Source organism: Drosophila subpulchrella, chromosome 2R (assembly GCF_014743375.2).
Source record: "Drosophila subpulchrella strain 33 F10 #4 breed RU33 chromosome 2R, RU_Dsub_v1.1 Primary Assembly, whole genome shotgun sequence".
NCBI lineage: Eukaryota > Metazoa > Arthropoda > Insecta > Diptera > Drosophilidae > Drosophila > Drosophila subpulchrella.
In genome coordinates this window covers 18,478,221-18,489,511 of record NC_050611.1, presented here as the reverse complement: position 1 = coordinate 18,489,511, position 11,291 = coordinate 18,478,221, and the positions used below count along the sequence as shown (strand labels likewise).

Sequence of the window (11,291 nt, the reverse complement as noted above, 5' to 3'; positions counted from 1 at the left end):
CAAGCTATGCATAAGCAAATTAACTGAAAATAGGCAGGTAATAACAGTCCTTAGCACTAAATCACTTCCCACCCCCCAGAAAGCACACAATTTCATTAGTTCAAGGAGATACTTTTGTTTCGGCTCTGCCCGATTGCGCGGTAATTCCAAATTAATGCACTAAAGTTGACAACTTAATTGAACTGCACCGCTGTACTTGACATCCAGGTAATGGTGGACAGAGCAATAAATTACTAATGACCTGTGACACGTGGTGCGCTTTAATTATCCAAATGATATAGGGAACTGTAATCAAAAGGTAGGCATTTTAATGCGGGGGTTTAAAATTGTTATTAGTCTTTAATTTAAGCATATTTACCAGGCTTCATTAATTTTAAATACATATATCAATATTTCATTACAAAAAACTCACTCAAAATAAAATATATACTTTTAAGCCAGGCTGATACTATAGTTTTTTCTAAATAAACATTAAATAAACATATAGGCTGCAATAAATTCCATTTCTGCCTAACCATTTGTTAAATCTCCCTATAGTAAAAAAATAATAAAATGAATCAATATGTAAAATTTAAATAAACCTTAACACGTTAAATCCAATGTAAATAAAAACCAAAACCTTTATTATCGCATGAATTTAAGCAACAGTGCAGTCATTATAATCTTCCACAATGTTAAGCAATCAGAAAATCAGAAAAATAATACACAGCACATTACATTTAATTGAAACAATTTCACAAGCCATATTTATTCATCTGTTGAAACCGCGGAACTGCGGCCTTTCAAAAGAAATTTATTTGGCAAACTTATAGGGGATTTATTTTACGAAGCTTATAGATTATAAGAAAGAAAAATAAAATTAAATCAGTGTTTTATGTTAATTAAGATAATTACTTTTTTAAATTGCTTTGATTAGGGGAAATCTGCTTGAAAATGCTTATAGAGCTCAAGGAATTCAATTAAAAAACTTATATATAGAGCCAGAGGACTTAAGCAGGAATCAGAAAAGTTTCCATGGAAATGCTGCCACATTTCTGCTTCCGATTTGAAGCCCCAGTTTGTTCATGTAAATGCGAACTAAAAGTGGCAAAAATTTCACATAATCCTCAAACAGGCACCCGGAAAAACAAACAATGAACTAGGAGAAAATCCAGGACCAGGAGAGGGGGCGCAGGACTCCAAGGATAACTGCTGCCTGTCCGTGCATATTTTATGAGTTCCACAAGTGGTCAGCGGGGAATGGCGAGAAGGGGGCGATGGGGAAAAGCACCCCTAAGCTTTTAATTGGCCACGGGAAAATGGAGGCCAAGTTTTCCACTGTGAAAACTCTGGAACAAACCCCCCAAAACAATGTACTCATTTCATCGCCCAGCGACGAAGTGAAGTCATTTCCCCATCAAAGTGCTCAATAAACTAGTAAATGAGATATTGCCACAGCCATTCCTCAAGCCATCAGTACATCCATCCATCCATTCATCCACTTCCCACCTTTTCAATTTCCCCCGCCCATGAAATTTATTGACTTTTGTTTTTCGGGCCTTTGGTCTATTAAATTCCACGCAGTACAAAATTATACCAAAGAATCATTATTTTGTTATGGCTGCACATTTGATAAATATAAACAATATTACGGGAGCAATTTATGGTGAAATTAAAGAATTATGTTGAATTCCGTTGACCGGAACTCGGACAGACATATGTATCTATAAAGTACGAATATTTATATGCTCTTTGTACAGATATGAAGACATATTTAATGCTTACTTTTTGGAGGATTTCAGGAAAATTATAGCTGGTGCAATTAATTCTTTAAATATTTATAAACATGGAAAATTGTTTAAATTTTTAAATTTACTTTTTAATTTATGAATTTATGCTTATCAATAGAAAAAACTTTTATCATTCTATTATGATAAACTAAAAAATTTCAATTTATTTGGTCAATTTAATCTATGAATTATACCTAGAAACTTATGTGATAAGAACAAAGTTTATTTAAATATTTATAGTTAGTAGTTAGGAACAGCTGCCCAAATAAGTTATTTATAGACTTTCTTGATATAGCCAACCATTAAGTGGAAATACATATATCGGGAGCCAGTTTTCAAGAAGCATCGGTGGTTCAGTGGTAGAATGCTCGCCTGCCACGCGGGCGGCCCGGGTTCGATTCCCGGCCGATGCAAAATAACTTTTTTATTAGTTTTTTTACACGAAATTAATTTTTATATTTGCTTTCTGTTGCTGAATTAATTTTACTCTTATCGTTTGTATAAAAAATTTAACTATCGTTGGCATTTTGATTGAAATGAGTGCTAGGTCTTTCTATTTAACCTCACAATCTATGCAAAATCTCCCCAAAAGCCAAAACACCCATGAAAAAAGAATCTTGCTCGCACCATCACCATTAATCCGAATGAATATTATTTTAAATCGTTTGTTGAATTTTGTGTTTAGGTAAACAGCTCACCAGAATCCATCAATTTTTATGTGATTTGCTACACGAAAGCTAGATTACTCATACGCCCCGAGTGCTGGGCGAGAAAAAAATGGCGCCACTGGGCGGGAAAGTGCACAAATTAGCACTGGGCGAGGGCAAGCATGAAAAGTGGGCAAACTGGGGGCGTGATTAAGTTGCCTTAACGTTCTATTAATCATACGCCATGCTGGCCATTCAACAGTCTCTCACTTATCATTTTAAATTATGCTTTAAGCTGCGCGACGGGGATTGAATGTATTCATTATTCAGTAAGTGCACTCACTTAAGAGGAAAGAAAAGTAACCGAGAGGAATAATGCAGAATTTCCAACGAGCGGGAAAACTTTTCATCGATTGCCCGCGAACTTGTAAATTATCGAGAACTTTGCAACCGCAAAAAATTGAATAATTATGCAAGAGCCCTTCAAGATGCAATGGAAAAGTTGGAACCCCCACACGCGAACACTCGGTAACTAGCTGTCTGTAAATATTTGAGTAAGAGCCTTGTGGCAGCCACATGAACATCGGCATTATCAGGGAGAAAAGAGGTGTTAGGGGGGATTCCTTCAACGTTGGCATAAATATTTAGGATCCAACATCCTGCCACACGTGCACATGATGATGAGAAACCCACTGGGGCGCCGCAAAATTCGCATACGAGCTGCCAAATTACACTTTACGCGGATATTACGCATACGACGTGGTGGCAGCGCTTTAAGTTGCACAAATTCGCTGGATAAATACGTGCGAAAGAAACCATCTCCATCCCAGGGCATCCTAATTCCTTATTTATCCAATTTATTCTTATTGAATTAATCCTTCAACTGTTGCCGCTACGTTCTTACTGCCAATTTTATTTGGCTCTCATGGCATATTAAGTGCCAGCCATTTACCAAAAGCGAAGCATGCAACCCGGTCTTCCAAATTGAAAGAGGGCGTTGGGGGTGTCAGGGGGCGTGGCACACACACACAAACACACACACACACACACGAGGGGGCGTCAAAGTGGGCGTGATAATGAGCTGCAGTTTGTTTTGAGTCATGCGCTGGGCGGGGCAGAAAGGAAATTTGCTTCGTCTATCCAAAGTTAACGAAGCAACATTTCATGTGGCTCTGCAGGAATGAAATCAGAGCAGCATTATACCATATAATCCAGCCTTACATCAACTCAATAAGCAGAGAATGCGGGGTCTTGAAAATGTCAATTGTAACTGTTGGCCCTTTGTTGACCATTGTGCATTTACTTGGCCAACTAAGCTAGCTTGGCTTTCATGGGGCATTTAAGGATCTTCTTTGAGAGCTTTGTCTGATTTTATATTGCACACAGGACTTAGTGGGAATATAATAAGAAAACTCTTAAAATATATTTAAATATATATATATATATATTTGTAAATGTATTCAAAGTGCACAGATAGAATATTTCTGTTAAGGAATGCCCTATAAATACTTTACATAATTTCCTGTAGATGGGTTCACCACTTCTTATTTAATCCCATAAATCACAATGGAACATATTTTCAAGCCATTACAATCCTACTACAATTACAACTGTAAAATCAATTTGCAAACTGAAAATTGAGATGGAGTAGGGACAGAAAAGTGACAGAAAAACGAGTGAAAGTAGAGAGTGCATTTCCTTTTGACTATGCCAATAGCCTGCAGCTGTCGGGAGAAACCAAATGGCTCGTCAGTGCCAAAAACCACAAAAACATGGTGAGGAGGGAAAACAGTAGAATGCAGCAGCATCGAACGGGGAAATTCCCGCAAAAGTGAAGGAAAAGCGAAAGGAAAAGCAGAGGAACCAACAAGGGAAATGGATCAATGTCGAATGTCTGCCAAGTAGATGGTAATTTAAGAGAGGCTTATGCTTCCAATTGTAATTGGGATTGAGATTCGGTGAATCTCAAATGAACGGAAGCAGCTTTAGGGATAGACATGATTTAATTATAATACTTTTGCAAGGGTAAGGTTTAAAAAATGTAAGGATAAGTGATACATGTAAATGAGTAAATTAATAAACATCATTATAATGAAACATGAAGTAGCTTTCCCCAGAATCCTTCAAATAAATCAATTATAATTCATTTTAAATTCCCTTTACCTATTTAAACCTACTTAAACAATGTTGTAGTTCCTATGAAACCGAAAATTTCACTCCTCTAAAACACCCGATACATCCAGGTAAGGTATTCCTAATTAAAACAGCATTTCCCCAGCCCGTAATTACTGCATTGTAATTAATACATTTCTAATTTCCCATGCATTGTCTGCAGCCAAATTTAAAATAGCTACGCTACGGTATTTCATTTCACTTCCACAGTTTTCCCCCCAGCTGCCCGTATATACATATTAACTGATTTCAACGTCGATAAGGCCCACTGGAATGTCCAATGTCCAAATATGCACACATGTGTGTATATATATTACAGACCCAAATCCAGTTGCAAATTGCAACATATTTGCATTCGCCACTTGCAACATTTACGATCGACTAAAGCACTCACTCAATCATCGCTGGGGGGCAAAAACAAATACAAACAGCAACCAAAAAATACGACAAAATGGGGGAAAATGCCGCAGAAGGGAAAGCGGAAAATCGGGGAAAATGGGTGAATGTAAGGGTGAAAGTCATCGATTGCGTGCAGCGTTAAATGTCAGCCCGCAGCCAATTGCAGATGTCAACACGTGCACAGCAAAAAAAGAAGAAAGGATACAAAAAACACACGCACACAATTTGCGCCTAAAGTTGGCAGACATTTTCACGACTGAGTGAATGATGGAAAATGCTTTGATTTATGCACGTTTTTCCGGCTGTTCATTGCGTGTCCAACTCGTTCAATTACAAAATGCCAAAACTGTCCGATGATTTCATTTCAGAGCAGAGCATCTCCTGCCATCAAATTCATTGTGCTGCCTGTCAATCGCATTAATTAATAATTATTAACCGCGCAGACACATTCCTCCCCACACAAAGGCCAACTAATTAAGCAAGGCAATTATCTTGAGCAGCGACTAAGTCGTCGCACGAACCACTTGAAACTCCAATTAGGGGCGTGGCACATCCACAATCTTGTCTAATCCCATCGAGGTTCCAAGGTGATTTGTCCACATCTCACGATTTGCCTATTACCCAACCCCCCTGTTCTGTATCTTTCCCCAGTGTTTGCACTTTGAATTAATTAAGCTGAATTGGATTTTAGTGAATGTGTTTCTTTTTGTCCTTTTGATTGCAAGATGTTTAATGCAATGTAAACAGAAATAAATAAAGCTTTTGGGCGGCTGCCACACAATCTGCTTTCTCCTAAGCCCCTCCCACACTATGTTATATAATACGCTTTCCCGATGCTGATAAGATGGTGAGCAGAATACAAAAGAATTGGGGGAGCTAAAGGAAAAGGTCCTGTGAAGGCAAGCCGAACCTTGGGATACTCTTCAGCCGGAACTTGGAAGTAAAAACTTCCAAAGATTCGTTAAATTAAATATTAATATTAATAATATTACAATCCTATACGTACTACCCTTTAAATGTAGTATATTATAAATAATTCACTTATTATATATAACTATTATTACATATATAATTATTATATTATTAGTACAATACTAAATGTACTATTCTTTAAATGCAGAATATAATAATGTATTCAGAATTTATATTTATAACTCAGAACTCAGATGTTATATATAATTATTATTAAAAATAATATTATAATCCAAAATGTACTCCAAAACTAAATAAACTAGGTATATTAGAATATATTTTCATAATATAGTATATATATACTCAAGAATTTATATACTGCCAGCTAGGGTATCAAAAACAAAGCCAGACTACAGAAAAAAATATTAGCAGGCACATCCGAGGGGATTGTATTGCGCCTTCACAAAAAGTTCTCCGACGCAATCAAACAATCGTTCCCAAAATAAAAACTTTCCGAATCTCCGTCAAAGAAAATGCATACCTTCAGTGTAAAACAAAAAGTTATGCCATTCCCAAGGAATGTGTCAATAAATTAAAAGCCGCAAAAGGAAAATCACTCCTCAGAACCATCCTAACTAAAAAATCCCCGATTTATTCGCTCCTTTGCAAATATTTGCTCCTTTTTGGGGTGAACGCGTGTATGAGGCCCGATAAATTTTCAAAATTTATTTGAGGCGGCCTGTGGCTGCATTTGAAGTGGTAACCATTTCCAATGCCCTGATGATGATGCCCCAGTCTGCTTTTCGTATGTACACATTTGCATGGCAAATTTACGGAATTTCTTTTATTTCGTTTTTACATTTTATTCGCTTAATGTTTTATTCATGCGACCCCACAAAATCCCATTAACAAATTTACACATTTTCAATATTGAAAATGTGCTTTACTTTTTGAATAATAAAAACAAACCAAGATAAATCCAAAAAAAAATAACCTGTGAAGCAGAGAAAATTAAGCAATGTAAACAAAGATATTTGCCGAAAAACTAAACTATTTCACATGCTTGAGGCACTTATTTAAAATCTATTTTTGAGTTTTTTGTGGCTGCTGTTCTATGCGCACATTTATTTGGTATTTAATTATTTTAATCGAACAAAATACACAAACACTTGGTTTCCTCTGTTTTGGATTCTTTCCTTTAAGGCCAAAGACAGTGTGAAAGCTTCTTAGCCTTCCTCAGTTGAGTGATAAGCGGCGCATTAGTGGGGAAAATTTATGGCCAACTTTCATGAGCCGAGCTGCTAATGCTGGGATTTCACAGAGATTTCTAATGGGATTGCTGTCGCGGTTTCACAGATTGTGTTTCTTGTGATTCAGGGGGTAGGGAGTTACTTACACATAATATTCAGCGGTTAAGGTATTACGTTCATACAATATTCAGGAGGTAAGGTGTTACGTTCACATAATATGTGGGAGTCAAGTTTGGTTACAACATTGAAATAAAACATAATACTCTGAAGGGGAATTCTTGGAAAGGTGCCGTTAAATACTAACCAGTCGGGAAAAAAGGGGATAGAAAAAAAAGATAGACATAAAAACGTGCAAGGATATTTTCATAGGAATAAAATCCTTTTTCTTCTTTTTCCCTGAATTTAAATTTATTTTAATCGGTGATAAAATAACAAATTTAAACAAGCACCACATTTTAATCCTGAAAAACCCCAGCCAGCTTTAATTTCTAACATCTGAATCAACACACTGGCAGCCTTCAACTTCACCTTCAGTCTTACCTTTCAAATTAAGCTAAAAAATTCTGTGAGTTGCCTCTGGAGACCCTGTAGCAATTGCATAATGGACCGTCTTGTGTCCCTTTGATATGACCCCAAGATTAGAGAACGAGCACACACAATGGCGTTCATGGGGCGTATGATTAATAAACACTTTTAGTTTTCAGTCTGGCGAAAGAGAAAACCTTTTCCAGAGTCATAACAATTAACTTTAAAGGTTTAGACATAAATCCTTGCACAATTGTAGTCCTCAAAAAACATACATGTGTATAATAGAACACGAAGAAAAGGCAGAAAGTGAAAAGTAAAAGATGAATAATGAATGAGCCGCACGCGAGCAGAAGAAAACCAGGTGGATTGAGGGGGCGGGAAAAGGAGGAAAAGCTCGGTGGCCATGCATGAGTAACACTTGACATTGCCTGGCCGAGGAAAATGGAAAATGGAAAATGGGCAGCCTACACCCACCCATCCACACACGCACTTCGCCCGAAGGGCAGCCGAAGGAAGCTCGTTTCTAGTGAATTATAATATGGCATGCAGATAAAACATTGAAAGTCAAAAGGCCCTGGGGGAACTACAATTAAGACTAGTACTTGCCACCCCTTCCCAGGAACCCACCCACAAATGAGGGGGGAAAACACGGCAGTTTCAACATAGCCGGAAATCATTTCCATATGTATATTTATGATGCTTTGTAGATAACTGCAAGAGCTGGCGAAAAGTTTACTCGGCATCAGCCATATCACAAAAAAACAAAGCCGAAATTCTGCTTTGGCCAAGAGGAAAGGAATTTCGGGGGGAGGGGGCCAAAAACCACAGGCAAGAAAAGCTGGCCAAAAAGAAAAACAATTCAACAGTTTGTTGCCAGCAACATGTTGCCAACGCGGCCCCGGGTAAAATTCGCTCTCACTCTCCCACGCTCTCTCCGTGTTGGGTTTTCCACTTTGATAAAAGCAAAAGACCTGGCCAAAACCGAAACAGTCTGCAAAGGATTCTAGGCGCTAACGGTTCTCCAGAGAAACATCCCGTCAAGATCTACCAACGGCAATCGTCGCGTGCGTTTTAAAAGAATTAGTTTCGCGTCGAAAGTCACCTGAAAAAACGGTCAAGCGAAGTGAATTTTAATTTTTGGAAAATTATTTATTCCAAAAGCAAGAAGCAGTTATAAAAAGTAAATATTACAAACCGTTTATTTGAAATATTTATAATCTGGGAAACCCCTTTGAACTATATTGGTTAGAAACGAAAGTTTATTAAAAAATAATTTGGATTACGGAAGAATGTAAAGAAATTTCAGAATTTTATTTCAGAAACTATAGAAATTTTTAAAAATTAAGATTCTCCTTTGTTTCAGAAATAAATAAATAGTAAAGTGTATCTATTTGGAATTTATTTAGTGTTGCAAAGTTCATTACAGTTGTGATTATGCTTTTAAAAATTAGTTTTTAACCAAAGTATTGATCTGGAAAACGGGTTTTACAAAATTATTTAAGAGATTATTAACAGAGTTTTAAGAAAGAAAAAGAAAAGACCGCAAAACACTTTCCTAATTTTAAACATGGTTCAAGGACCTTCATTATTTAAGAAGCAAATATATAATTATGACCTATACAAAAATAATAAAGTCCCTTGTATTCAACACGTACTACATTTCTGGGGGATTTATTTTTATGAACCGTTTAATATTTACAAACCACATTCTAAAAACCGAACCATTTTGGTCTTTTCGACCCGTTTTCCAATCATTTTATTCAAATTTTATAATTTATGCTAAAAGCCTTTTAAATCTGGCCTGAACTAGCCTAAGCCCCCAAAATCCAGACCCGACAAACTCAGAGCAGATTTTCCAGCTAGTCAAAAAAGCTCAATTTGCAATGGTTTCCAAAGAGGTGGAAAATTGGTTTGAAGAGGTCGCCGAAAAAGAGGAGCAACAGGAAAAAATGTTTCGGCATTTATATTCAACCCGCTGACAGCTTAAAGCGTGTCAAATAGCTGAATTATTTTTTCTTTTTTGTCAGGGTCAAAGAGCAAACCTTTTTGTGATAATTTTTGGAAGAAGCCTGCATTCAATTAAGCGAAAAGGGAAAGGCTGCCCTCATTGGTATGCCAAATGGCAGCCGCAGAAGTTGACAGTGAAATGCCGTCGCCGTGTGTCCTTGACTTTGCCTATTCATACGCAAAATTAAACACCATGGTGGAAAATAATGAGCGGGAATGGGTTGGAATGCCATGGTAATGGCATACACTACACTGTGGCAATGGCATGTGGATTGGGATGTACGTAGATGGGGCTGCGTGCCAGCATTTACGAGTCCCCCTAATTTATGCTCATTCATAAATCTCCCTCGGTGGAAATCCCTTGCATTCGCCGACGCTGCCGTCGCCGTCGCCAGAATGTATGCAACACAATATAATAAAGAAAATTTAAAATTATGACCATATCAAGGACGTCTAAGAGGCGCCGAGGTTCCAAATACCCTTCAACTAAGCAGGGACACATTATAACATATACCTAAGGACGAGCTATGGAGGAGATTACTTTCAATCCTTTTTAATGGTTGATGAGACTCTATATAACACAACAAATTGAAAATGATTCGGAAATCTTAATCTAAGGACTGAATTTTTATAAAAAAAGTAAAATATATCTAGGACAAACATTGAATGAGCTAATTTTTCAATAATTTTTAAGGATTGATGAGACAAACCCGAACCATCATGTCTCATCAGCCCTTAAAAATGATTGAGAGATAAACTCCTACAAGGCTTATAAATTAAAAATGGTTCGGAGACATTAATTTTCAAATAACAATCATATAAAAAATGTAGAAGAACCAAATCAAGCAATAACAATATCTTTTTCTTCTTTATAACGTAGATGAACTTAAAGATCGTATTTATAACATGCATTTTTTTAAATAAATGGCTCCAAATAAGTTTCGGAAAGGCAGTATATATTGCTACAAACTCATATTTGTAAATTTAATAAAAAATAAACCAACAAAAAAATAAATAACTAAGTTTACTGGTTTTATCAACAAGAATTCCCTGCCTTAATTTACTCTCTCATGCACATTCTTATTTTACAAAGAATTTCATAGATTTATGACAATTATGCTGCACAACCTTTTATGTATTCTGCAACCTAAAGGGAGCTGTCTAAAATAATTGAGAAATTTCTAAAAATATTTCGACCCTACACAGAGTTCCCTTGAATATTTGGGTACATTGTGTTGTCTGCCAAGTGCCAAATTGGCTAATTAGATGACATATGTATGTACCAATTTAAACTTGCGCGAGCCGGATTGTCTACCATTTTATAAAATTGCTAAATGTCCAATTACATTCTTTGTTTAAGACAAAATCAAGCGGTTAAATTCTTATTTAAATAATTTAAAATACTAATTTCCTGTGTAGCAATATTCCGAGAGACCCGTGCTTTTGTTTGCGTTTTTCTTGATTTGAACGGGGCGCATGGTGCACGCTCTCGGGCAGCGTAAATAAATAGGAATATCAAAACCGAAGAATTATCAAAATAAATACGTTTGTCAGGCCAGAATGAAGGCCTTGTTTGCATTCCACCGCCCGCCTTCTCGGCCATTAAA

General features: G+C 36.7%; 1 protein-coding gene and 1 non-coding gene across 3 annotated transcripts in view; both read left to right on the top strand.

The window, feature by feature from the left end:
* The first annotated feature begins 2,111 nt into the window (after positions 1 to 2,111).
* Trnag-gcc lies at positions 2,112 to 2,182 on the top strand. The gene has a single exon. It is a non-coding gene; the product is annotated as a tRNA-Gly (tRNA).
* Positions 2,183 to 8,673: 6,491 nt separating this feature from the next.
* Positions 8,674 to 11,291, top strand: part of LOC119551994 (calbindin-32) — a 26,109-nt gene continuing 23,491 nt past the window's right edge. For both annotated transcript variants that reach the window (XM_037861715.1, XM_037861714.1), the window contains exon 1: positions 8,674 to 8,857. The gene's annotated coding sequence lies outside the window, so the exon portion shown is untranslated. The remainder of the gene's footprint in view (positions 8,858 to 11,291) is intronic.